Source organism: Hyla sarda, chromosome 10 (genome assembly GCF_029499605.1).
Source record: "Hyla sarda isolate aHylSar1 chromosome 10, aHylSar1.hap1, whole genome shotgun sequence".
Taxonomy (NCBI): domain Eukaryota; kingdom Metazoa; phylum Chordata; class Amphibia; order Anura; family Hylidae; genus Hyla; species Hyla sarda.
The window spans coordinates 100918346-100946219 of record NC_079198.1 but is presented as its reverse complement, the minus strand read 5'-3'; the positions used below and the strand labels follow the sequence as shown (position 1 = coordinate 100946219).

At 48.4% G+C, this 27874-nt stretch overlaps 1 long non-coding RNA gene across 1 annotated transcript in view; it reads right to left on the bottom strand.

Moving 5' to 3' along the window:
- LOC130293722 (uncharacterized) overlaps positions 1-19267 on the bottom strand; it is a 47681-nt gene extending 28414 nt beyond the window's left edge. Inside the window, exons 1-2 of the long non-coding RNA XR_008848272.1 lie at positions 19018-19267; positions 17122-17206 (exon numbers count right to left, since the gene is read on the bottom strand). This is a non-coding gene — a long non-coding RNA (uncharacterized LOC130293722). The remainder of the gene's footprint in view (positions 1-17121; positions 17207-19017) is intronic.
- Positions 19268-27874: the final 8607 nt, after the last annotated feature.

Here is a 27874-nt window from a genome sequence, read left to right as displayed (position 1 = left end):
TTTCTCACTATGTCTCTCATAGTTGAGGTATACCTCAAGTGGGAGTGTCACGATTCGGCTGGCAGGAGGTGGATCCTCTGTGCCAGAGAGGGATTGGCGTGGACCGTGCTGGTGGACCGGTTCTAAGTTGCTACTGGTATTCACCAGAGCCCGCCGCAAAGCGGGATGGTCTTGCAGCGGCGGTAGCAACCAGGTCGTATCCACCAGCAACGGCTCAACCTCTCTGACTGCTGAAGATAGGCGCGGTACAAGGGAGTAGACAAGAGCAAGGTCGGACGTAGCAGAAGGTCAGGGCAGGCAGCAAGGATCGTAGTCAGGGGCAACGGCAGGAGATCTGGAACACAGGCTAGGGACACACAAGGGAACGCTTTCACTGGCACAATGGCAACAAGATCCGGCGAGGGAGTGCAGGGGAAGTGAGATATAAGTAGGGAGTGCACAGGTGAGAATACTGATTAGGCCTGCTGCGCCAATCAGTGGCGCAGCGGCCCTTTAAATGGCAGAGACCCGGCGCGCGCGCCCTAAGGAGCGGGGCCGCGTGCGCCGGGACAACACAGACGGGGAACGGGTCAGGTACGGGAGCCGAGATGCGCATCGCGAGCGGGCGCGTCCCGCATCGCGAATCGCATCCCGGCTGGGAGTAATATCGCAGCGCACCCGGTCAGCAGGTCTGACCGGGGCGCTGCGAATGAGAGAACGCTGCGAGCGCTCCGGGGAGGAGCGGGAACCCGGAGCGCTCGGCGTAACAGTACCCCCCCCTTGGGTCTCCCCCTCTTTTTGGAGCCTGAGAACCTGAGGATAAGACTTTTGTCCAGGATGTTGTCCTCAGGTTCCCAGGATCTCTCCTCAGGGCCGCAATTCTCCCAGTCGACCAAGAAGAATCTTTTACCTCTGACCGTCTTGGATGCTAGAATCTCCTTCACAGAAAAGACGTCAGAAGATCCGGAAACTGGAGTGGGAGAAACAACTTTGGGAGAGAAGCGGTTAAGGATGAGTGGTTTAAGGAGAGAGACATGGAAGGCATTGGGAATACGGAGAGAAGGAGGAAGAAGGAGTTTGTAAGAGACAGGGTTGATCTGGCACTTGATTTTGAAAGGACCAAGATAGCGTGGTCCCAGTTTATAACTGGGGACACGGAAGCGGACATATTTAGCGGAGAGCCATGCCTTGTCTCCGGGAGCAAAAATGGGGGGAGTTCTTCTTTTTTTATCAGCAAATCTTTTCATCCGGGATGAAGCCTGTAAAAGAGAATTTTGGGTCTCTTTCCATATGGTGGAAAGATCACGAGTCACTTCATCCACAGCGGGCAAACCAGAGGGCAAGGGAGTAGGGAGGGGAGGAAGAGGGTGACGGCCGTACACCACGAAAAATGGGGATTTAGCAGAAGATTCGGAGACTCTGAAGTTGTATGAGAATTCGGCCCATGGTAGAAGATCTGCCCAGTCATCCTGGCGGGAGGAAACAAAATGCCGTAAATAGTCACCCAGGACCTGATTAACTCTTTCTACTTGCCCATTGGATTGGGGATGATAAGAAGAAGAGAAGATTAATTTGATCTTGAGCTGTTTACAGAGGGCCCTCCAGAATTTAGACACGAATTGGACGCCTCTATCTGAGACGATATGCGTGGGCAAACCGTGAAGGCGAAAAATGTGTACAAAAAATTGCTTTGCCAACTGAGGCGCTGAAGGAAGACCAGGAAGAGGAATAAAATGTGCCATCTTGGAAAATCGATCAACGACCACCCAAACAACTGTGTTGCCACGGGATGAGGGCAAGTCCGTAATAAAGTCCATACCAATCTGTGACCAAGGCTGTTCAGGAACAGGCAGAGGATGAAGGAGACCAGCAGGCTTCTGGCGAGGAGTCTTATCCCGGGCACAGACCGTACAGGCCCGCACGAAATCAATAACATCAGTCTCCAGAGTCGGCCACCAATAAAATCGAGAGATGAGTTGCAAGGATTTTTTGATGCCCACATGGCCTGCGAGGTGGGAGGAGTGTCCCCATTTGAGAATCCCGAGACGCTGGCGTGGAGAAACGAAGGTCTTCCCTGGAGGAGTTTGCCTGATGGAAGCTGGAGAAGTGGAGATCAGACAGTCCGGAGGAATGATGTGTTGCGGAGAGACCTCTACTTCAGAGGCATCAGAAGAACGAGAGAGGGCATCGGCCCTAATGTTCTTGTCAGCAGGGCGAAAATGGATTTCAAAGTTAAAACGGGCAAAGAACAACGACCACCTAGCCTGGCGAGGGTTCAGTCGTTGGGCAGACTGGAGATAGGAGAGATTCTTGTGATCAGTGTATATGATAACTGGAAATTTTGATCCCTCCAGCAGGTGCCTCCATTCCTCAAGTGCCAATTTAATGGCCAGTAGTTCTCGATCCCCGATGGAATAGTTTCTCTCCGCCGGGGAGAAGGTCCTAGAAAAAAAACCACAAGTCACAGCATGCCCGGAAGAATTTTTTTGTAGAAGGACAGCTCCAGCTCCCACTGAGGAGGCATCTACCTCCAATAGGAAAGGTTTAGATGGGTCAGGTCTGGAGAGCACGGGAGCGGAAGAAAAGGCAGACTTGAGATGTTTAAATGCGTCTTCCGCTTGGGGGGACCAGGACTTGGGATTGGCATTTTTCTTGGTTAAAGCCACGATAGGAGCCACAATAGTGGAAAAGTGTGGAATAAACTGTCTGTAATAATTGGCGAACCCCAAAAAACGTTGGATAGTACGGAGTCCGGAGGGGCGTGGCCAATCTAAGACGGCAGAGAGTTTATCTGGGTCCATTTGTAGTCCCTGGCCAGAGACCAAGTATCCTAGGAAAGGAAGAGATTGACATTCAAAGAGACATTTCTCCATTTTGGCATAAAGTTGATTGTCACGAAGTCTCTGAAGAACCATGCGGACATGCTGGCGGTGTTCTTCTAAGTTGGCAGAAAAAATCAGAATATCGTCCAGATAAACCACAACACAGGAATATAGGAGATCACGAAAAATTTCATTAACAAAGTCTTGGAAGACGGCAGGGGCGTTGCATAGGCCAAAGGGCATGACCAGATACTCAAAGTGTCCATCTCTGGTGTTAAATGCGGTCTTCCATTCGTCCCCCTCCCTGATGCGGATGAGATTATAAGCACCTCTTAAGTCCAGTTTGGTAAAGATGTGGGCACCTTGTAAGCGATCAAAGAGTTCCAAGATAAGAGGTAAGGGGTAGCGGTTTTTTACCGTGATTTTATTAAGTCCGCGGTAATCAATACAAGGACGTAGGGAGCCATCTTTTTTGGACACAAAAAAAAATCCAGCTCCGGCAGGAGAGGAGGACTTGCGGATAAACCCCTTTTTTAAATTCTCCTGGATGTACTCCGACATGGCAAGAGTCTCAGGAGCAGACAGAGGATAGATTCTGCCCCGGGGTGGGGTAGTACCCGGGAGGAGGTCAATAGGACAGTCATAAGGCCTGTGAGGAGGCAAAGTCTCAGCTTGCTTTTTGCAAAAAACGTCAGAATAGTCCATATAAGCCTTAGGAAGACCGGATACAGGGGGAACCACAGGGTCATGGCAAGGAGTACTGGGAACCGATTTAAGACAGTCCTTGTGACAAGAAGTACCCCAGTTCTTGATTTCTCCTGTGGACCAATCAAGGGTTGGGGAATGGCGTTGAAGCCACGGTAATCCAAGAAGAATTTCAGAAGTGCAGTTGGAGAGGACCAAAAATTCAATTTTTTCGTGATGAGGTCCGATGCACATTAGGAGAGGTTCTGTGCGGTAACGCACGGTACAGTCCAATCTTTCATTGTTAACAGAATTGATGTAGAGGGGTCTGGCGAGACTGGTCACCGGGATGTTGAACCTGTTGATGAGAGAGGCCAAAATAAAATTTCCTGCAGATCCGGAATCCAAGAAGGCCGTAGCAGAGAAGGAGAAGGTAGAGGAAGATATCCGCACAGGCACAGTAAGGCGTGGAGAAGCAGAGTAGACATCAAGAACTGTCTCATCTTTGTGCGGAGTCAGCATACGTCTTTCCAGGCGGGGAGGACGGATAGGACAATCTTTCAAGAAGTGTTCGGTACCGGCACAGTACAGGCATAGGTTCTCCATGCGGCGTTGTGTCCTCTCTTGAGGTGTCAAGCGAGACTGGTCAACTTGCATAGCCTCCACGGCGGGAGGCACAGGAACGGATTGCAGAGGACCAGAGGAGAGAGGAGCCGGGGAGAGAAACCGCCTTGTGCGAACAAAGTCCATATCCTGGCGGAGCTCCTGACGCCTTTCGGAAAAACGCATGTCAATGCGGGTGGCAAGATGAATAAGTTCATGCAGGTTAGCAGGAATTTCTCGTGCGGCCAGCACATCTTTAATGTTGCTGGATAGGCCTTTTTTAAAGGTCGCGCAGAGGGCCTCATCATTCCAGGATAATTCGGAGGCAAGAGTACGGAATTGGATGGCGTACTCGCCAACAGAAGAATTACCCTGGACCAGGTTCAGCAGGGCAGTCTCAGCAGAAGAGGCTCGGGCAGGTTCCTCAAAGACACTTCGGATCTCTGTGAAGAAGGAGTGTACAGAGGCAGTGACAGGGTCATTGCGGTCCCAGAGCGGTGTGGCCCATGACAGAGCTTTCCCAGAAAGAAGGCTGACTACGAAAGCCACCTTAGACCTTTCAGTTGGAAACTGGTCCGACATCATCTCCAAGTGCAGGGAACATTGCGAAAGAAAGCCACGGCAAAACTTAGAGTCCCCATCAAATTTATCCGGCAAGGATAATCGTAAGCCGGAAGCGGCCACTCGCTGCGGAGGAGGTGCAGGAGCTGGCGGAGGAAATTGTTGCTGGAGCTGTGGTAATAGCTGCTGTAGCATCACGGTCAGTTGAGACAGCTGGTGACCTTGTTGCGCTATCTGTTGCGACTGCTGGGCGACCACCGTGGTTAGGTCGGCGACAACTGGCAGTGGGACTTCAGCGGGATCCATGGCCGGATCTACTGTCACGAGTCGGCTGGCAGGAGGTGGATCCTCTGTGCCAGAGAGGGATTGGCGTGGACCGTGCTGGTGGACCGGTTCTAAGTTGCTACTGGTATTCACCAGAGCCCGCCGCAAAGCGGGATGGTCTTGCAGCGGCGGTAGCAACCAGGTCGTATCCACCAGCAACGGCTCAACCTCTCTGACTGCTGAAGATAGGCGCGGTACAAGGGAGTAGACAAGAGCAAGGTCGGACGTAGCAGAAGGTCAGGGCAGGCAGAAAGGATCGTAGTCAGGGGCAATGGCAGGAGATCTGGAACACAGGCTAGGAACACACAAGGGAACGCTTTCACTGGCACAATGGCAACAAGATCCGGCGAGGGAGTGCAGGGGAAGTGAGGTATAAGTAGGGAGTGCACAGGTGAGAATACTGATTAGGCCTGCTGCGCCAATCAGTGGCGCAGCGGCCCTTTAAATGGCAGAGACCCGGCGCGCGCGCGCCCTAAGGAGCGGGGCCGCGCGCGCCGGGACAACACAGACAGGGAACGGGTCAGGTACGGGAGCCGAGATGCGCATCGCGAGCTTGCGCGTCCCGCATCGCGAATCGCATCCCGGCTGGGAGTAATATCGCAGCGCACCCGGTCAGCAGGTCTGACCGGGGCGCTGCGAATGAGAGAACGCTGCGAGCGCTCCGGGGAGGAGCGGGAACCCGGAGCGCTCGGCGTAACAGGGAGAACTTGCACAATTGGTGGCTGACTAAATACTTTTTTGCCACACTGTATGTGTGTGTGTGTATATAGATATAGATAGATAGATAGATACATATACGTTTATTATTATTATTTATTTATTATTATTCTTTTTTTATCGCTCTGTTCTGACCCCTAGGACTTTTTTATTCTTCCACCTGTGTTAAAGCAAATTTTTTTGCACAATGATCTGTAGTTTTTATCAGTACCAATTTGGAATAGATCACATTTTGATTGCTTTTTATTTCATTATTTGTTTTTTTCTGGGATGGAATGTTTTTTTTTTTTGTTTACTCCATTCACCGTGTGGGATCAGTAATGTTATTTTTTAAGAGCTCGGACAATTCTGCATACGCAGACCAAATAGGTTAATTGCATGACATTTTTCTATTTATTTTCTATATTTATTTTATCATGGGAGGGGTTTATTTATATCTTATAAACATTTTTTTTATAAATTTTTTTTAGTTCCCCTAGGGGACTTGTATAAGCAAGCATTCGATTGCTCATACAGATTAATGCAGTACATATGTACTGTATTGATCCAGGAGATCTGCACTCTAAAGGAAGGCTCTATCAATAGCAGATTACCTTCAAAGGTTTAGCAAAGGCTTCAGGCTGCCATTATAGTGGATCTGATGATCCTGTCACAGGAAGCAGATTCAAATTACTGCGTCACCAATGACAGGAAACAAGACCGTTTAAATGTTGCTGTCAGTTTTGACAGTGGCATTTAAAGGGGTATAGCCCGGAGCAGAGATTGCTCTTCTCCAGCCTTGCAACATCCCTCAGGTGTTGCATACAGCAAAGTGCTACAGTATACGGAGTGGGCTCGTCTCCCGAGTTCTCTGCATACTCCTTGAATAGCCCTATGGCATGTAGCTCAATGTCCTTAAAGGGATAGATTAAAAGGGATAAAATAAGTGACTAAATTATCAATGAAGCCGTCATAGGTTTAAAAGGGTACTCCGGTGGAAAACATTTTGTTTGTTTTTTAATCAACATATCAGCTGCTGTATGCTCCAGAGGAAGTTCCTTTCTTTTTAAATGTATTTTTTGTCTGACCACAGTGCTCTCTGTTTACACCTCTGTCCATGTCAGGAACTGTCCAGAGCAGGAGCAAATCTCCATAGCAAACCTATGCTGCTCTGGACAGTTCCTGACATGGACAGAGGTGTCAGCGCTGTGAGAGCACTGTGGTCAGAGAGAAAAGAAATTCAAAAAGAAAAGAACTTCTGATAATTACAGGAAGGATTAAGATTTTTTTAATAAAAGCAATTTACAAATCTGTTTAACTTTTATGCACCAGTTGATTTAAAATAAAACGTTTTTCACCGGAGTTGCCCTTTAATCTGAAGATCGTGGGCCTCAAAGCAAAATCTGTATCAGCCCCCCCCACCCCCACACACACACACACACCTACCATGTGTCATTTATAATACTAATGTCTTCTTATATATTTGAGACACAGAGTGCAACTGTTACCTTTACATTTTCTGGTCCTAATATCCTATTAGCCCCAACGTAAATGTTTAAATTTAAAGGCCATTTTCAGAGGAACATGTTTTTGGAATGATAGAGAAAAGTGTCAAGAACAAGATGAAAAAAATGTGAGGTGCAAATAAATGTACCCCCAAATCAAATGGAACACAGGACTGTCCCCCCTCCCCCACTGATCACACATGCATTTTATCAAATATAATTCTGACCATTAGGGTTAAGATGACCTAATCCTGGCCGCACAGCACTATGGTTGCGCTACATTGAAATAGTGACACGTGACAGGTGTAGTGTCTACTCACACTCATGCTTTGGGTTCCTGAGATGCTTTATAAGCACATTTTTCCAGAATTACGCCTGTTTCCATAGACATTTGTTATGCAGACCCAGTCTATGTACAGCAACAAATAAGGAAGCAAATAGTGGTTCACAGTGATTAGTGTTAATAGATGATGTCCTGCACAATACTTGTAATGCGGGATGGATCCTTAATTTGTCATATGGGTCCAGCTGTGCTTTGCAGTCATTGGACTGTGCTCATGTCTGCGAGGTTCAGATAGCTGACACATTAACTCACAGTGACACCTCATTACTAGATACCGCACTCTGGTCTGGCTATTGCTTGATACATCACAGAATATTTTATAGTGGTAGTTCATTCTCAGCAGTGATCCACAGGAGAATAGGTGGAGACCACCATGTTGATTCCAATCCCAGCCAGAGCCAAGATTTAATTCCAGGCCTTATCTGGCTAAAGCCTTTGATTAGAGTCTAGGATGCCGAACAGAGGTCATCCAAACATATGTGCCACTAATTCATTCTAATTATATGTAACAAGAAGAATTCCTTAAAGTTCTCTGTAATATTCAGTACTTCGTGGTCCTCTTACTGAAAACATTGTGTCCCAGCTAATTGGAATTGTGATTGTTATTTGATATAAAAGTGGATATGAACCCATATTGTTCTGTCCTTTTGAAAGGAGTTTCTAACCTATGATAACCCTTACCTCTTTCTAACTCAGCAGTGGTCAACCTAAAATAATATAGGGGCCAAAAATGTGTCCCTTCCCTCCATCAAAGTGTTGCACAGCAGATTCGGCTAATGCCAAGTCAAGGTGTAGGTACACACATATGGCCTAGATTTGTGGCCTGAGTTTTCTCCATAATTTAGCTAAATATAGGTTTGGACTATTCTGAGATTTGCTCTTGTTTTTGGCACAATATATACTGAGGAAATACAGTCCATGAGCAAATGAAGCGGAATACAAAACAATGCCTCCATAACAGAGGAGAAAAAAAGAGAAGCACGCAGCATACAGTCGTTTTGATGTTCAATAATTATTCTAAGAAAGATACAAAAGTCAAGACTTCCCTGGAGCAAAGGGGGAAGACAACTTTGGCGGAAGGGGATCTCTATCCCCTGTTGTCTTGCCTGTATAAATGTTATTGATTTAAACAAAGGTGGAACTGCTTTAAAAGGAAAGGTTTATATAGGTGCCTAGTGTAATACTGCGAGGAGGGTTGGGTTTAGGAATAGATGTGAATTTCTGTATTATCTCAAAGGGTATATACAGGGGTGGGATTTAGTCAGTTCTCCTCATATCGCAGGAACTTGTTGTTAAAATGACACCTGGTTCACTGAACTAGAGGGATAACAGGTCAGAGAGGAGGAGCAGCCTGCAGAGGTTACACAGAAGGTGTTGACCTGGAAGCCTCTCTGCAGTGCTGCTTGTGTGTGCTGCAATGCAGATTTCTTTTCCTCTGATAACATTCTTCAAAATCCTGGGAAACAGGATAATCAAATTTTAAAGGGGTTATCCAGAAATAGAAAAACACAGCTAATTGTCACGATTCGGCTTCCAGGTAGTGGATCCTCTGTGTCAGCGAGGGATTGGCGTGGACCGTGCTAGTGGACCGGTTCTAAGAGGCTACTGGTTTTCACCAGAGCCCGCCGCAAAGCGGGATGGTCTTGCTGCGGCAGTAGCAACCAGGTCGTATCCACTAGCAACGGCTCAACCTCGCTGACTGCTGAGAAGGCGTGGGACAGAAGGACTAGGCAGAGGCAAGGTCAGACGTAGCAGAAGGTCGGGGGCAGGCGGCAAGGTTCGTAGTCAGGGTGGATAGCAGAAGTTCAGGAACACAGGCTTTGGACACACTAAACGCTTTCACTGGCACAAGGCAACAAGATCCGGCAAGGGAGTGCATGGGAGGAGGTCAGATATAGTCAGGGACCAGGTGGAAGCTAATTAAGCTAATTGGGCCAGGCACCAATCATTGGTGCACTGGCCCTTTAAGTCTCAGAGAGCTGGCGCGCGCGCGCCCTAGAGAGCGGAGCCGCGCGCGCCAGCACATGACAGCAGGGGACCGGGACGGGTAAGTGACCTGGGATGCGATTCGCGAGCGGGCGCGTCCCGCTGTGCAAATCGCATCCCCAACGGCCAAGACAGTGCAGCGCTCCCGGTCAGCGGGACTGACCGGGGCGCTGCAGGGAGAAAGACGCCGTGAGCGCTCCGGGGAGGAGCGGGGACCCGGAGCGCTAGGCGTAACAGTACCCCCCCCCTTAGGTCTCCCCTTCTCTTTGTCCGGTAACTGCCTCCCCTGGGATGAGGACACCGGGAAAGAATGGAGGGTTTCCTCAACGGCAGGCAGTACAGCAGGAGTGGGAATGGGGAGGGAGGGCAGAGGGCGAGGCCTGGCACGGGGCAGTGTGACACCAGGACGGGGGCCATGGGGAGGCACAGAGGCTTGCCTGACGGGACTGGGAGGGGGGGAGAGGCACTTCCTGTGGCAGGCAGAGTCCCAGTTCTTGATCTCCCCGGTGGTCCAATCAAGGGTGGGGGAATGAAGCCGGAGCCATGGCAGACCGAGGAGGACCTCAGAGGTACAGCCGGGGAGAACGAAGAGCTCAATTCTCTCGAGGTGGGGTCCAATAGACATCAGGAGGGGTTCTGTGCGGTAACGCACGGTGCAGTCCAATCTGGCTCCGTTGACCGCGGAAATGTAGAGCGGCTTGACGAGACGGGTCACCGGGATGCTGAATTTATTAACAAACGACTCCAAAATAAAATTTCCAGAGGCACCAGAGTCCAAGCAGGCCACGGCTGAGAGGGAGGAGTTGGCTGTAGAAGAAATCCGCACGGGCACCGTGAGACGTGGAGAAGAAGACTTAGAACCAAAAGATGCAACACCCACGTGAGCTGGGTGCGTGCGTGCGTTTCCCAGGCGTGGAGGACGGATAGGGCAATCCACCAAGAAATGCTCAGTACTGGCACAGTACAGACAGAGATTTTCTTCTCTACGGCGATTCCTCTCTTCCTGGGTCAGGCGAGACCGATCCACTTGCATGGCCTCCTCGGCGGGAGGCCCAGGCGAAGACTGCAAAGGATGCTGTGGGAGAGGTGCCCAGAGATCTAAGTCTTTTTCCTGGCGGTGCTCTTGGTGTCGCTCAGAAAAACGCATGTCAATGCGGGTAGCCAAATGGATGAGTTCTTGGAGGTTGGCAGGAATCTCTCGTGCGGCCAGCACATCCTTGATGCGACTGGATAGGCCTTTTTTAAAGGTCGCGCAGAGAGCCTCATTATTCCAGGATAGTTCAGAAGCAAGAGTACGGAATTGTATGGCGTACTCGCCAACGGAAGAATTACCCTGGACCAGGTTCAGCAGGGCAGTCTCAGCAGAAGAGGCTCGGGCAGGTTCCTCGAAGACACTTCGGACTTCAGCGAAGAAGGACTGGACTGTGGCTGTGGCAGGATCATTGCGGTCCCAGAGCGGTGTGGCCCAAGACAAGGCCTTTCCTGAAAGAAGGCTCACTACGAACGCCACCTTAGACCGTTCTGTAGGAAACAAGTCCGACAACATCTCCATATGCAGGGAACACTGAGACAAAAATCCACGGCAGAGTTTAGAGTCCCCATCAAATTTGTCCGGCAGGGACAAGCGGAGGTTAGGAGCGGCCACTCGCTGCGGAGGAGGTGCAGGAGCTGGCGGAGGAGATGGTTGCTGCTGTAGCAGAGGCAGAAGTTGCTGTAACATGGCGGTCAACTGCGACAGCTGCTGTTCTTGTTGGGCAATCTGCTGCGATTGCTGAGCGACCACCGTGGGAAGATCAGCGAGACTTGGCAGCGGCACCTCAGCGGGATCCATGGCCGGATCTACTGTCACGATTCGGCTTCCAGGTAGTGGATCCTCTGTGTCAGCGAGGGATTGGCGTGGACCGTGCTAGTGGACCGGTTCTAAGAGGCTACTGGTTTTCACCAGAGCCCGCCGCAAAGCGGGATGGTCTTGCTGCGGCAGTAGCAACCAGGTCGTATCCACTAGCAACGGCTCAACCTCGCTGACTGCTGAGAAGGCGTGGGACAGAAGGACTAGGCAGAGGCAAGGTCAGACGTAGCAGAAGGTCGGGGGCAGGCGGCAAGGTTCGTAGTCAGGGTGGATAGCAGAAGTTCAGGAACACAGGCTTTGGACACACTAAACGCTTTCACTGGCACAAGGCAACAAGATCCGGCAAGGGAGTGCATGGGAGGAGGTCAGATATAGTCAGGGACCAGGTGGAAGCTAATTAAGCTAATTGGGCCAGGCACCAATCATTGGTGCACTGGCCCTTTAAGTCTCAGAGAGCTGGCGCGCGCGCGCCCTAGAGAGCGGAGCCGCGCGCGCCAGCACATGACAGCAGGGGACCGGGACGGGTAAGTGACCTGGGATGCGATTCGCGAGCGGGCGCGTCCCGCTGTGCGAATCGCATCCCCAACGGCCAAGACAGTGCAGCGCTCCCGGTCAGCGGGACTGACCGGGGCGCTGCAGGGAGAAAGACGCCGTGAGCGCTCCGGGGAGGAGCGGGGACCCGGAGCGCTAGGCGTAACACTAATTTCCTTCCAAAACATTTCCACGTCTGTCCCCAGTTTGTGTGTGGTTTTACAACTTGGCTCCATTCACTTCAATGATACTGAGCTGCAGAACCACACCCAACCTGGAGACAGAAGGGGAGAAGTTTTTGAAAGAAAGCAGCTCTGTTTTTCTTTTCCTGGATAACCCCTTTAAAAATCTTAAGGGAGCATAATATGGATCTATTTAAAGCTAGAGGCCTTATTAGGATTCCAAGGGGCCACGTGTAATCTCCAGAGGTAACCATATGAAGCTGTATTTAGACCCCTCAAGTACACCATTTGGAGGAAGCATCCTTGTAAGTCAATGTTTGACCCCCTAGAGGGGTTTTCCGATTATTAAACCTATTTTCAACTAATAAATGAGCAAATAACAGAAACGTTTATTTCTTTAGTCTTTCATGCTTTCTTTCTGCTCCTGATGCAAACTGTCTGCTATGTTCTGGTGTACATCCTTTAACCCCTTCATGACCCAACCCATTTTCACCTTCATGACCTGGGCATTTTTTGAAAATCTGACCACTGTCACTTTAAACATTAATAACTTTGGAATGCTTTTACTTATCATTCTGATTCCGAGATTGTTTTTTCTTGACATATTCTACTTTATTTTATCGGTAAAATTTCACTGATATTTGTATCCTTTCTTGGTAAAAAATCTAAAAATTTCATGAAAATTTTGAAAATTTAGCATTTTTCTAACTTTGAAAGTCTCTGCTTGAAAGGAAAATGGATATTCCAAATAAATTACATATTGATTCACATATACAATATGTCTACTTTGTGTTTGCATTAAAAAATTGACAAGTTTTTACTTTTGGAAGACATCAGAGGGCTTCAAAGTTCCGCAGCAATTTTCCAATTTTTCTCAAGATTTTCAAAATCTTAATTTTTCAGGGCCCAGTTCAGGTTGGAAGTGGATTTTAAGGATCTTCATATTAGAAATACCCCATAAATGACCCCATTATAAAAACTGCACCCCCCAAAGTATTCAAAATGACATTCAGTAAGTGTTTTAACCCTTTAGGTGTTTCACAGGAATAGCAGCAAAGTGAAGGAGAAAATTCTAAATCTTCATTTTTTACACTCGCATTTTCTTGTAGACCCAATTTTTTAATTTTTACAAGGGGTAAAAGGAGAGAAGTCACCCTAAAATTTGTAACCCAATTTCTCTCGAGTAAGGAAATACCTCATATGCGTATGTCAAGTGTTCGGCGGGCGCAGTAGAGGGCTCAGAAGGGAAGGAGCGACAATGGGATTTTGGAGAGTGAGTTTTTCTGAAAGGGTTTTTGGGGGGCATGTCCCATTTAGGAAGCCCCTATGGTGCCAGAACAGTGGACCCCCCCACATGTGACCCCATTTTGGAAACTATACCCCTCATGGAATGTAATAAGGGGTGCAGTGAGCATTTACACCCCACTGGCGTTTGACAGATATTTGAAACGGTGGACTGTGCAAATCAAAAATTTTATTTTTCATTTTCACAGACCACTGTTCCAAAAATCTGTCATACACCAGTGGGGTGTAAATGCTCACTGCACCCCTTATTACATTCCGTGAGGGGTGTAGTTTCCAAAATGGGGTCACATATGGATATTTATTGTTTTGTGTTTGTCAGAACTGCTGTAACAATCAGCCACCCTTGTGCAAATCGCCTCAAATGTACATGGTGCACTCTCCCTTCTGGGCCTTGTTGTGCGCCCCCAGAGCACTTTGCGCCCACATATGGGGTATCTCCGTACTCAGGAGAAATTGCGTTACAAATTTAGAGGGTCTTTTTTCCCTTTTATCTCTTGTGAAAATGAAAAGTATAGGGCAACACCAGCATGTCAGTGTAAAAAATTTATTTTTTTACACTAACATGCTGGTGTAGACCCCAACTTCACCTTTTCATAAGGGGTTAAAGAAGAAAAAGCCCCCCAAAATTTGTAAGGCAATTTCTCCCGAGTACGGCGATACCCCATATGTGTCCCAAAACTGTTGCCCTGAAATACGACAGGGCTACAAAGTGAGAGAGCGCCATGCGCATTTGAGGCCTGAATTAGGGATTTGCATAGGGGTGGACATAGGGGTATTCTACGCCAGTGATTCCCAAACAGGGTGCCTCCAGCTGTTGCAAAACTCCCAGCATGCCTGGACAGTCAATGGCTGTCCGGCAATACTGGGAGTTATTATTTTGCAACAGCTGGAGGCTCCGTTTTGGAAACAGTAGCGTACCAGACGTTTTTCATTTTTTGGGGGGAGGGGGGCTGTGTAGGGGTATGTGTATATGTAGTGTTTTTTACTTTTTATTTTAGGTTAGTGTCAGTGTAGTGTAGTGTTTTTAGGGTACAGTCACATGGGCAGAGGTTCACAGCAAGTTTGCCGCTGGAAGTTTGAGCTGCAGCGCAAAATTTGCGCCATCTCAAACTTGCGGCACTCACTGTAAACCTCCGCCCATGTGAGTGTACCCTGTACATTCACATTGGGGGGAGGGGGCAAACATCCAGCTGTTGCAAACTCCGAGCATGCCCTTTGGCTGTCCGTGCATGCTGGGAGTTGTAGTTTTGCAACAGCTGGAGGAACACTGGTTTGGAAACACTAAGTTAAGCAATAAACTTTCAAGTGTTTTGCAACCAAACTTAGTGTTTCCAAACCAGTGTGCCTCCAGCTGTTGCAAAACTACAACTCCCAGCATGCATGGTCTGTCAGTGCATGCTGGGAGTTATAGTTTTGCAACAATTGCAACAGCTGGAGGCACTGAGGTAGGAAACGGACAATGTTTCCCAACTAGTGTGCCTCCAGATGTTGCAAAACTACAACTCCCAGCATGCCCAGACTGCCAAGGCATGCTGGAAGTTGTAGTTCGGCAATATCTGAAGGATCAGATGTTGCTGAACTACAACTTCCAGCATGCCTGGGCAGTCTGGGCATGCTGGGAGTTGTAGTTTTGCAACATCTGGAGGTCCACAGTTTGGAGACCACTGTATAATGGTCTCCAATCTGTGCTCTTCCAGATGTTAGAGAACTACAACTCCCAGCATGCCTGGACAGACTGAGCATGCTGAGATTTGTAGTTTTGCAACATCTGGAAGAGCACAGATTGGAGACCATTATACAGTGGTCTCCAAACTGTGGACCTCCAGATGTTGCAAAACTACAACTCCCAGCATGCCCAGAAAGCCAAAGGCTGTCTGGGCATGCTGGGAGTTGCAGTTTTGAAACTCTCAGAGGCAGCAGTGAGATCGCTTTACGGCGATCTCACTGCTGCCAATGAAGATGCCGCACTGCTGCCGGAAACTCACCTCCGGGACGCAGCGCAGCCGGGACCGCACGGAGGACGCCGGGACCGCACGGAGGACGCCGGGACCGCTCGGGACACCGCTCCGACGGGTAAGTGACGCCGGGGGACGGGTCAGGGACACTTAGCAGAGCGGTGTGTGTCCCGATCCCCGTGATCGGGACTCACACACCGCGCTGCTAAGTATTTTCATAGCGAAACGCTGCTATCAGCTAGTCAGATTTGACCAGCTGATAGCAGCGATCGCTGGGGGGGGTGGGGGACGAAACCCCCCGTGGTCGCACGGTAAGATGGCTGGCTATCAGTGATAGCCACCATCTTTCCGGGCGCTGCGGGATGCCGCGAGTAGCGGCAGTAATATCCATGACGTACCTGCATGTCATGGGTCGGGAACACCTTGCCACCCATGACGTACAGGTATGTCATAGGTCGGGAAGGGGTTAATTGACTTTCTGTTGCTGCTGTACACTCTAGCTGGGATTTTACCAAACTCTGTCTCAAAAGATAGCAACAGTGGTGTTGCTAGGGTTGGTGTCACCCGGTGCGGTAGAAAATGGTGTCACCCCCATACCTCCCCCCCCCCCCCTCAGTAAGTTTTTAGCCTGTTGTGACAGACACCACTGGTGTAGCGCATTGTGAGAAATTCCAGTATAATAATCAGATATACCAGTTGCCACAGAATGGGAAAGTGTTAAAGAAGTTTTCACCATTGAAATATACAGCTCCCAGAATTACTTAAAGGGGTACTCCACTGGAAAACATTTACTTTTATATCAACTGGTGCCAGAAAGTTAAACAGATTTTTAAATTACTTCTATTTAAAATCTTAATACTTACAGTACTTATAAGCTGGTGTATGCTCCACAGGAAGTTGTGTAGTTCTTTCCAGTCTGACCACAGTGCTATTTGCTGACACCTCTGTCCATGTCAGGAACTGTCCAGAGCAGGATAGGTTTGATATGGGGATTTGCTCCTACTATGGACAGTTCTTGACATGGACAGAGGTGTCAGCACAGAGCACTGTGGTCAGACAGAAAATAAATTAAAAAGGAAAATAACTTCCTGTGAATCGCTTATAAAGCAGCTAATAAGTACTGGAAGGATTAAGATTTTTAAATAGAAGTAATTTACAAATCTGTTTAACTTTGTAGCACCAGCTGATTAAAAAAAAAATGTTTTCCAGTAGAGTACCCCTTTGAGCAGTGGTGAGGTTATGCTGGGAGTTGTAGTTTCACTGACCTAACTGTAGAACTGACAAGTGACTACAGCTCTGATGTAGAGAGGAGAATGTACAATGGTATCAGTGACTACAGGTGACATCTTCTCTATAGTGAGGAGAATACACAATATCTGACTACAGGTGACGTCTTCTCTATAGTGAGGAGAATACACAATGATTTCAGTGACTACAGGTGACGTCTTCTCTATAGTGAGGAGAATACACAATGATATCAGTGACTACAGGTGACGTCTTCTCTATAGTGTGGAGAATACACAATGATATCAGTGATTACAGGTGACGTCTTCTTTATAGTGAAGAGAATGTACAATGATATCAGTGACTACAGGTGACGTCTTCTCTATAGTGAGGAGAATACACAATATCAGTGATTACAGGTGACGTCTTCTCTATAGTGAGGCGAATACACAATGATATCAATGACTACAGGTGACGTCTTCTCTATAGTGAGGAGAATGTACAATGATATCAGTGACTACAGGTGACGTCTTCTCTATAGTCTTTCCTTATCTAATTCGGATGGTACATACCGCCAGGACTTGTTCCAGCTAAAACTTCTCTCTGCAGAATGTGATGCCCACACGTCTCCTCACTATGTCAGCGCATTCTCATCCTCTATATGAAAACAATTATTATTATAAACCTGAGAGACACTGTATCTTCTAAATATAATACTACTATACTCTTTGATTATAAACCTTCCATACACTGTACCCTCTGAATATAATACTACCACACACTGTACATTCTGAATACCAACACATACTGTACCCTCTGAATATAAATCTGCCACATACTGTACCCCTGAATATAATACCGCCACACACTGTACACACTGAATATAATACTACCACATACTGTACCCTCTGAATATAAATCTGCCACATACTGTGCCCTCTGAATATAAATCTGCCACATACTGTACCCTCTGAATATAAATCTGCCACATACTGTACCCTCTGAATATAAATCTGCCACATACTGTACCCCTGAATATAAATCTGCCACATACTGTACCCCTGAATATAAATCTGTCACATACTGTACCCCTGAATATAAATTTGCCACATATTGTACCCCTGAATATAATACCGCCACATCCTGTACCCTCTGAATATAATACTACCACCCACTGCGCCCTCTGAATATAATAATTAGAGATGAGCAAACTACAGTAAATTCAACTCGTCACAAACTTCTCTGCTCGGCAGTTGATAACTTTTCCTGCATAAATTAGTTCAGCTTTCAGGTGCTCCCGTGGGCTGGAAAAGGTGGATACAGTCCTAGGAGACTCTTTCCTAGGAATGTATCCACCTTTCCGAGCCCACCGGAGCACCTGAAGGCTGAACTAATTTACGCAGGATAAGTCATCAACTGCCGAGCCGAGAAGTTTGTGACGAATCGAATTTACTGCAAGTTCGCTCATCTCTAATAATACTACCACAAACTGCGCCCTCTGAATATAATACTACCACAAACTGCGCCCTCTGAATATAACGTTGCCATACAGTGCACCCTCTGAATATAATACCACAACCGCAGTAACACCCCTCAACATCCGTTAGCTGATGCTATTACCACGGGAGGGGGGTATTGGTGGTGTTGCTAGTGGATGATGGGGGTGCTACTACTCAGGGGGTGTTGCTGGAGGATGATGAGGGTGCTACTAGCCATCCCCCCTGGCAGTATCATCCCCATCATCCATCGGCAGGATCATCCTCCTGGCAGGAGCACCGCCATCATCCACCATCAGGATCTGCTGATGGAGGTGCTGCTGGGGGGGGGGGGGTGTTGCTGGTGGATGATGAGGGTGCTACTGCCAGGGGGGGGGGAGCATTAGGTAGGCAGCAGTTCCCCCACATTAGGTAGGTCGCAGTTTCCCCACATTAGGTAGCATCTATTCCCCACATTAGGCAGCATAGATTCCCCACATTTGGTACCAGTTCCCCCACATTAGGTAGGTACCAGTTACCCTACATTAGGTAGCAATTTCCCCACATTGGGTAGCACAGATTCCCCACATTAGGTAGCACAGATTCCCCACATTAGGTAGCACAGATTCCCCACATAAGGTAGCATACACTCCCCACATAAGGTAGCATACACTCCCCACACTTGGTAGTAGTTTCCCCACATTAGGCCGCAGGTTCCCCACAATAGATTGCTGGTTATACCCCCCCCCCCCCCCCCCACACACACACACACACACACACACACAAAAAAAAACACATACAACACAGAGAGACTCACACACAAATACACACACACAGTCAGAGAGACACACACTCACAGTCACACACACATGCACACAGTCACACACACACACACACACACACAGAGTCACACAGTCACACACACACAGAGTCTCATACACACACAGAGTCTCACACACACAAACATAGATAGAGACAGACACACACACTCACCCATCCAGCGCAGCGCTCCTTCTCACCGGGCGCCGTGCGAGTGACGTAACTGACGTCCTCCTGCGCGGCCATACGGTGTGACGTCAGGCCGGCGCAGACGTGGGAGCGGAGGCCGGGCACAATGCTGGTGAAGGTGAGGGGGTGTGTGATGATGGACGGGCGCACAGTGCAGGAGAAAGAGGGGGGTTGCTGATGGACGGGCACACACAGCGCGGGGGGGGGGGGGGTTGTGCTGACGGATGGGAGGCCGGTCGGGCACCGATGGGGGAGGTAGTGTCTGTGTAGCTGGGGGGGTGCGGCTACGGAGCGTCTTGGTGTCACCCCATTAGGTTGGTGTCACCCGGTGCGGGCCGCACCCCCCGCACCCGGGTCGCAACGCCACTGGATAGCAAGGCCTTATTAGGATTCCAAGGGGCCACGTGTAATCTTCAGAGGTAACCATATGAAGCTGTATTTAGACCCCTCAAGTACACCATTTGGAGGAAGCATCCTTGTAAGTCAATGTTTGACCCCCTAGAGGGGATTTCCGATGATGAAGCCTATTTTCAACTAATAAATGAGCAAATAACAGAAACGTTTATTTCTTTAGTCTTTCATGCTTTCTTTCTGCTCCTGATGCAAACTGTCTGCTATGTTCTGGTGTACATCCTTTAATTGACTTTCTGTTGCTGCTGTACACTCTAGCTGGGATTTTACCAAATTCTATCTCAAAAGATGTAGTTTTTCAACAGTAAAAGAACTACAAATTGAATACGACTTTTCTACAGTTTGAAGTTATCAGATCAATCTATATAGTTTCCTTATCATACATTAAATTTATTGCAGGGTTCACATTGACCACCTTATGCTTTCCTTCTGCAAGTGAACTGTATGCAGATCTAAATACTGCTTCATATTGTTACCTCAGGAGACTACATGTGGCCCCTTGAAATCCTAATGAGGCCTCTAAGTACATCCATATAATGCTCCCCTTAAGATCTTTAAAATTCGATTATCCCCTTTCCCAGGATTTTGAGGAATGTCAGCAGAGGAAAGGAAATCTACATTGCAGCACGGAAAATTTCTATTTCCAATTTTTTAAATTGTTAATCTTTTATTATGACATGTTTTGGAATACAAATGTATCCAGGGTTTCTTTTTAACAGCAATGTGCTGAAGTCATGGTCATGGTCAGATTGCTGGTTTTATTATATAGATCCATATGTTAACAATAACTCCAGTTTTATGTGTTTTCCTCTTCTACCACCACAGCTGGTCTGTGTTTCCTTACAACCCTCGCCCTGTGAAATCAAGCACATGCGAAGAGCACATTGCATTGTGAATATACTGTATATCACATTCTCACACAGATATGCTGGATTATTTACAAAGGTCACATAATGAATGATGTATATATACATCATATACAAAAAAGGGAAAACCAATCGGCTGCAAGTCCTCATCCTTCAATGGGATGGATGTGGACTATACGGCCATTGACGTGTTTTTAGGGGATTGCGGCTTGATGGATTCCATTGTGTGAGTTATGTTCATTAAAATGATACAAACACTGTGACCTGCGTAAACAGAATGAGACAGACTTACATTACACATTTTGAGGCACATAGACATGCTGACTTAACTAGACAACACAATCTCATAACTTCTAACATGTGTACAGCAGACATACACGAGGGAATACAGGCTGGGTATAAACAATGTGCCGGACTCTCTAGAAGGTTTCAAAGAATTCAACAAAGATTGCACCAGGGAAAATATTAGAAACAAATGTTACAAAATATGTATGATATGTAATAGAAGAGGACAAAGAGATCTGAAGTTATAACAAGGAAGAGTCTGAAGTAAAAATTTCATGTACCCAAAACAGATATATATTTCAAGCAGAAATTGTCGCTACCATTCCTAATCATTTTACATATAGACCCAAAGAGAAATTTCTTTTTTTTCTGTCAATCTTCTGTAGCTGAGGTCCCTGTGGCTCTCTGGCTGCTGTGAAAGTACAACTTCCAGTACACCCCGAGAGCCGCACATGTGCTGGAAGTAGTAGCTTTGCAATAGCAGTATATGAAGAATGAGGGGTAGAGAGAGTTGTCATTTATGGCGAAAAGTGCAGGTTTTCTGTAAACATCTGGATGATGGGCATAATTGGCTGTTTTTTTCCCCCAAAAGTGGATGCAATAATAACTAGTGTGCATTAGTACATGTGTTTTTCTTGTTTGGCGTTTTATTCCCTGCATTGCATTTTTTCTTGCCCATATTTTTACTGACCTTACATAGATCTGTGGAGTATTAGCCAATTAAATGGGCACTGCCAGATACAAAAACTGTTTATGTTGTTACTGATGAAAATTAAAAGACCTTTTGAATATTTAATAAAGATAATGGCCCCTAAAAAAACCAACCACTAGGGGTCCCCCATACACTAACCAGGACACTAACCAGTACTGTAGCAGCAGTACTGTAGCAGCATGAGCTTGTCCATGAGTGTTACGCCGAGCGCTCCGGGTCCCCGCTCCTCCCCGGAGCGCTCGCTTCACTCTCCCCGCTGCAGCGCCCCGGTCACATCCTCTGACCCGGGGCGCTGCGATTCCGCTGCCAGCCGGGATGCGATTCGCGATGCGGGTAGCGCCCGCTTGCGATGCGCACCCCGGCTCCCGTACCTGACTCGCTCTCCGTCTGTTCTGTCCCGGCGCGCGCGGCCCCGCTCCCTAGGGCGCGCGCGCGCCGGGTCTCTGCGATTTAAAGGGCCACTGCGCCGCTGATTGGCGCAGTGGTTCCAATTAGTGTGTTCACCTGTGCACTTCCCTATATCACCTCACTTCCCCTGCACTCCCTTGCCGGATCTTGTTGCCATTGTGCCAGTGAAAGCGTTCCTTGTGTGTTCCTAGCCTGTGTTCCAGACCTTCTGCCGTTGCCCCTGACTACGATCCTTGCTGCCTGCCCCGACCTTCTGCTACGTCCGACCTTGCTTCTGCCTACTCCCTTGTACCGCGCCTATCTTCAGCAGCCAGAGAGGTGAGCCGTTGCTAGTGGATACGACCTGGTCACTACCGCCGCAGCAAGACCATCCCGCTTTGCGGCGGGCTCTGGTGAAAACCAGTAGTGGCTTAGAACCGGTCCACTAGCACGGTCCACGCCAATCCCTCTCTGGCACAGAGGATCCACCACCTGCCAGCCGGCATCGTGACAGTAGATCCGGCCATGGATCCCGCTGAAGTTCCTCTGCCAGTTGTCGCTGACCTCACCACGGTGGTCGCCCAGCAGTCACAACAGATAGCGCAACAAGGCCAACAGCTGTCTCAACTGACCGTTATGCTACAACAGTTATTACCACAGCTTCAGCAGTCATCTCCTCCGCCAGCTCCTGCACCTCCTCCGCAGCGAGTGGCCGCTCCTGGGCTACGCCTATCCTTGCCGGATAAATTTGATGGGGACTCTAAGTTTTGCCGTGGCTTTCTTTCCCAATGTTCCCTGCATCTGGAGATGATGTCGGACCTGTTTCCCACTGAAAGGTCTAAGGTGGCTTTCGTAGTCAGTCTTCTGTCCGGAAAAGCCCTGTCATGGGCCACACCGCTCTGGGACCGCAATGACCCCGTCACTGCCTCTGTACACTCCTTCTTCTCGGAAATCCGTAGTGTCTTTGAGGAACCTGCCCGAGCCTCTTCTGCTGAGACTGCCCTGTTGAACCTGGTCCAGGGTAATTCTTCCGTTGGCGAGTATGCCGTACAATTCCGTACTCTTGCTTCAGAATTGTCCTGGAATAATGAGGCCCTCTGCGCGACCTTCAAAAAAGGCCTATCCAGCAACATTAAAGATGTTCTGGCCGCACGAGAAATTCCTGCTAATCTACATGAACTTATTCACCTAGCCACTCGCATTGACATGCGTTTTTCCGAAAGGCGTCAGGAACTCCGCCAAGATATGGACTCTGTTCGCACGAGGCGTTTCTTCTCCTCGGCTCCTCTCTCCTCTGGTCCCCTGCAATCTGTTCCTGTGCCTCCCGCCGTGGAGGCTATGCAGGTCGACCGGTCTCGTCTGACACCTCAAGAGAGGACACGACGCCGTATGGAGAACCTCTGCCTGTACTGTGCTAGTACCGAACACTTCCTGAGGGATTGTCCTATCCGTCCTCCCCGCCTGGAAAGACGTACGCTGACTCCGCACAAAAGTGAGACAGTCCTTGATGTCTACTCTGCTTCTCCACGTCTTACTGTGCCTGTGCGGATGTCTGCCTCTGCCTTCTCCTTCTCTACTGTGGCCTTCTTGGACTCTGGATCTGCAGGAAATTTTATTTTGGCCTCTCTCGTCAACAGGTTCAACATCCCGGTGACCAGTCTCGCCAGACCCCTCTACATCAATTGTGTAAATAATGAAAGATTGGACTGTACCATACGTTTCCGCACGGAGCCCCTTCTTATGAGCATCGGATCTCATCACGAGAGGATTGAACTTTTGGTCCTCCCCAATTGCACCTCGGAAATTCTCCTTGGACTTCCCTGGCTTCAACTTCATTCCCCAATCCTGGATTGGTCCACTGGGGAGATCAAGAGTTGGGGGTCCTCTTGTTCCAAGAACTGTCTAAAACCGGTTCCCAGTAACCCTTGCCGTAACTCTGTGGTTCCTCCAGTAACCGGTCTCCCTAAGGCCTATATGGACTTCGCGGATGTTTTCTGCAAAAAACAAGCTGAGACTCTACCTCCTCACAGGCCTTATGATTGTCCTATCGACCTCCTCCCGGGCACTACTCCACCCCGGGGCAGAATTTATCCTCTCTCTGCCCCAGAGACTCTTGCCATGTCTGAATACGTCCAGGAGAATCTAAAAAAGGGCTTTATCCGTAAATCCTCCTCTCCTGCCGGAGCCGGATTTTTCTTTGTGTCCAAAAAAGATGGCTCCCTACGTCCTTGCATTGACTACCGCGGTCTTAATAAAATCACGGTTAAGAACCGCTACCCCTTACCCCTCATCTCTGAACTCTTTGATCGCCTCCAAGGTGCCCACATCTTTACTAAATTGGACTTAAGAGGCGCCTATAACCTCATCCGCATCAGAGAGGGGGATGAGTGGAAAACGGCATTTAACACCAGAGATGGACACTTTGAGTATCTGGTCATGCCCTTTGGCCTGTGCAACGCCCCTGCCGTCTTCCAAGACTTTGTCAATGAAATTTTTCGTGATCTGTTATACTCCTGTGTTGTTGTATATCTGGACGATATCCTAATTTTTTCTGCCAATCTAGAAGAACACCGCCAGCATGTCCGTATGGTTCTTCAGAGACTTCGTGACAATCAACTCTATGCCAAAATTGAGAAATGTCTGTTTGAATGCCAATCTCTTCCTTTTTTAGGATATTTGGTCTCTGGCCAGGGACTACAGATGGATCCAGACAAACTCTCTGCCGTCTTAGATTGGCCACGCCCCTCCGGACTCCGTGCTATCCAACGCTTTTTGGGGTTCGCCAATTATTACAGGCAATTTATTCCACATTTTTCTACCATTGTGGCTCCTATCGTGGCTTTAACCAAAAAAAATGCTGATCCCAAGTCCTGGCCTCCTCAAGCAGAAGACGCCTTTAAACGACTCAAGTCTGCTTTTTCTTCGGCTCCCGTCCTCTCCAGACCTGACCCTTCCAAACCCTTCCTATTGGAGGTTGATGCCTCCTCAGTGGGAGCTGGAGATGTTCTTCTACAAAAAAATTCCTCCGGGCATGCTGTCACTTGTGGTTTTTTCTCTAGAACCTTCTCTCCAGCGGAGAGGAACTACTCCATCGGGGATCGAGAGCTTCTAGCCATTAAATTAGCACTTGAGGAATGGAGGCATCTGCTGGAGGGATCAAGTTTTCCTGTTATTATCTACACCGACCACAAGAACCTCTCCTACCTCCAGTCTGCCCAACGGCTGAATCCTCGCCAGGCCCGGTGGTCTCTGTTCTTTGCCCGATTTAATTTTGAGATTCACTTTCGTCCTGCCGATAAGAACATTAGGGCCGATGCTCTCTCTCGTTCCTCGGATGCCTCAGAAGTTGAACTCTCTCCGCAACACATCATTCCACCTGACTGCCTGATCTCCACTTCTCCTGCCTCCATCAGGCAGACTCCTCCAGGAAAGACCTTTGTTTCTCCACGCCAACGCCTCGGAATCCTCAAATGGGGTCACTCCTCCCATCTCGCAGGTCATGCGGGCATCAAGAAATCTGTGCAACTCATCTCCCACTTCTATTGGTGGCCGACTCTGGAGACGGATGTTGTGGATTTTGTGCGAGCCTGCACTATCTGTGCCCGGGATAAGACTCCTCGCCAGAAGCCCGCTGGTTTTCTTCATCCTCTGCCTGTCCCCGAACAGCCTTGGTCTCTGATTGGTATGGATTTTATTACTGATTTACCCCCTTCCCGTGGCAACACTGTTATTTGGGTGGTCGTTGATCGATTCTCCAAAATGGCACATTTCATCCCTCTTCCTGGTCTTCCTTCTGCGCCTCAGCTGGCTAAACAATTTTTTGTACACATTTTTCGTCTTCACGGGTTGCCTACGCAGATTGTCTCGGATAGAGGCGTCCAATTCGTGTCTAAATTCTGGAGGGCTCTCTGTAAACAACTCAAGATTAAATTAAATTTTTCTTCTGCATATCATCCCCAGTCCAATGGACAAGTAGAAAGAATTAACCAGATCTTGGGTGATTATTTGCGACATTTTGTTTCCTCCCGCCAGGATGACTGGGCAGATCTCCTCCCATGGGCCGAATTCTCGTATAACTTCAGGGTCTCTGAATCTTCCTCCAAATCCCCATTTTTCGTGGTGTACGGCCGTCACCCTCTTCCCCCCCTCCCTACTCCCTTGCCCTCTGGTCTGCCCGCTGTGGATGAAATTTCTCGTGACCTTTCCATCATATGGAGAGAGACCCAAAATTCTCTCTTACAGGCTTCATCACGCATGAAGAAGTTCGCGGATAAGAAAAGAAGAGCTCCTCCCGTTTTTTCCCCTGGAGACAAGGTATGGCTCTCCGCTAAATATGTCCGCTTCCGTGTCCCTAGCTACAAGTTGGGACCACGCTATCTTGGTCCTTTCAAAATTTTGTGTCAAATTAATCCTGTCTCTTATAAACTTCTTCTTCCTCCTTCTCTTCGTATCCCTAATGCCTTTCACGTCTCTCTTCTCAAACCACTCATCCTCAACCGTTTTTCTCCCAAATCTGTTCCTCCCACTCCTGTTTCCGGCTCCTCGGACATCTTCTCTGTCAAAGAGATCTTAGCTTCCAAAAAGGTCAGAGGGAAAACTTTTTTTTTAGTGGACTGGGAGGGTTGTGGTCCTGAAGAGAGATCCTGGGAACCTGAGGACAACATCCTAGACAAAAGTCTGCTCCTCAGGTTCTCAGGCTCTAAGAAGAGGGGGAGACCCAAGGGGGGGGGTACTGTTACGCCGAGCGCTCCGGGTCCCCGCTCCTCCCCGGAGCGCTCGCTTCACTCTCCCCGCTGCAGCGCCCCGGTCACATCCTCTGACCCGGGGCGCTGCGATTCCGCTGCCAGCCGGGATGCGATTCGCGATGCGGGTAGCGCCTGCTCGCGATGCGCACCCCGGCTCCCGTACCTGACTCGCTCTCCGTCTGTTCTGTCCCGGCGCGCGCGGCCCCGCTCTCTAGGGCGCGCGCGCGCCAGGTCTCTGCGATTTAAAGGGCCACTGCGCCGCTGATTGGCGCAGTGGTTCCAATTAGTGTGTTCACCTGTGCACTTCCCTATATCACCTCACTTCCCCTGCACTCCCTTGCCGGATCTTGTTGCCATTGTGCCAGTGAAAGCGTTCCTTGTGTGTTCCTAGCCTGTGTTCCAGACCTTCTGCCGTTGCCCCTGACTACGATCCTTGCTGCCTGCCCCGACCTTCTGCTACGTCCGACCTTGCTTCTGCCTACTCCCTTGTACCGCGCCTATCTTCAGCAGCCAGAGAGGTGAGCCGTTGCTAGTGGATACGACCTGGTCACTACCGCCGCAGCAAGACCATCCCGCTTTGCGGCGGGCTCTGGTGAAAACCAGTAGTGGCTTAGAACCGGTCCACTAGCACGGTCCACGCCAATCCCTCTCTGGCACAGAGGATCCACCACCTGCCAGCCGGCATCGTGACAATGAGTCATGGACAAGTCTGCATAAGCAGATGCACCAATCACGAGGGAGGGACACGACGCCTACCCCTGAGAGGATTTCTCTGGGAGCTGATGAAAAGCGAGATTTTTATAATAAATATAGGCGATAGAGGCCTACAAATTAGATGTACATGGTCAGGATTAGGTACTAACATACTTTTTTTGTGGGATCTGAAAGTTATGCTTAAATGTTGATTTTTAATGTAGCAAACTTATATTTCTTTAGTTTATATTGCACAGGACAATTATGATGTACAAAATGTCAAGCAATTCACACACAAAAATACTGGAAAAAAAATCATTAAAAACTACAAATACCTTCTCCCCGGGAAATAAAATTCTCAAATATGTAAATTGTAAGAAGATGAAGGCGAATATCGGATCTTTGAAAACTAAGAAGACTCAGATCATTATCTTACCCATCTCACTTTTCAAGGCCTCAATCCTAGGATAAAGAGAATGAAGAAGTATTACGTTATATATTCACTATAAGGAGAAACCAGATGGCATACACCCTGGAGTACTGGGCTTAAGTAACTTAACTCAGTGACAAGCAGACCACTAGATTTATTTTTAATCTTCGGGAACGGAACTTATTCTTTTGCAGTGCCATAGGATTAACAGTTAGCAGATGTAGTGACGACATTTAAAAGGGAAATGAGATCTCACACTGGGAATTCCTTACCTGTAGGCTTCAGCAAGATAGTAAGACTAAAGTTTCAGTTG